Here is an 834-nt window from a genome sequence, read left to right on the forward strand (position 1 = left end):
TAATTTAACATTACCATTACACATAATGTAAGAAATAAGTTAAAATCTGATAAGAAGAGCTAATACATTTTTTATCTCGAGCATATGGTTAAGAATTCTAAGAAAATATCTAATTCGATATTTTCTACTCAGTATTCATTACTCGTTAGTAGACTATTAAAAGTACCCATAACGAGTAGCGAGTATTTAAGCAATACAAGTACCACAATAAGTACAGTATTATGTTAATATTTGTTCCATAAACGCAATGAAGCGTAATCACGACCACTTGGCACGATACGCGTTTACACACACGTTTCGAGCATCATTTGCCCCTTTTCAGTCAACTAAAAATATATATAAAACCATTTTTATATACATAACAACAAGTATTAGTTTAATAGTTTAAACATAAAATACAAATTTTATATAATATGCTTTATAATTTACGCAATATTTAATAATAATTTTAAAATTTTATAGACTATAATTATTTAAAATATTAAGAATTTAAGAAACATTAATCAGTAATAAAATGATAATAAAAATTTAACTTTAGAGCTATTCGAAATGTCTTATAATAACTTTGTTCTAACGTTAGGTCACTTTCCCCATTACATCGGTACATAACCTTCAACGTGACGTAAAACATTTTCTATGCTCCGGAGAAAAGTTTACGTCATTACGAATTCTATTATAATAATAATCTAGAAAGGAAACGAGTTACTTTAGAACTGCTTCATTGCGTTATCAAGGTAAGCTATGTTAATTTTTCCTATATCAAGTAACCTATGATAACAAAATAGAATCGCATATATTGTTTATAATATAAATATATATATATATATAAATATA

At 25.5% G+C, this 834-nt stretch overlaps 1 protein-coding gene across 1 annotated transcript in view; it reads left to right on the forward strand.

The window, feature by feature from the left end:
* The first annotated feature begins 593 nt into the window (after positions 1-593).
* LOC111625871 (elongation of very long chain fatty acids protein 6-like) overlaps positions 594-834 on the forward strand; it is a 73,414-nt gene continuing 73,173 nt past the window's right edge. Inside the window, exon 1 of the mRNA XM_023369119.1 lies at positions 594-734. The gene's annotated coding sequence lies outside the window, so the exon portion shown is untranslated. The remainder of the gene's footprint in view (positions 735-834) is intronic.

This window comes from Centruroides sculpturatus, unplaced genomic scaffold, assembly GCF_000671375.1.
Source record: "Centruroides sculpturatus isolate CEXI.00-Female unplaced genomic scaffold, Cexi_2.0 scaffold319, whole genome shotgun sequence".
In the NCBI taxonomy this organism is placed as follows: Eukaryota; Metazoa; Arthropoda; class Arachnida; order Scorpiones; family Buthidae; genus Centruroides; species Centruroides sculpturatus.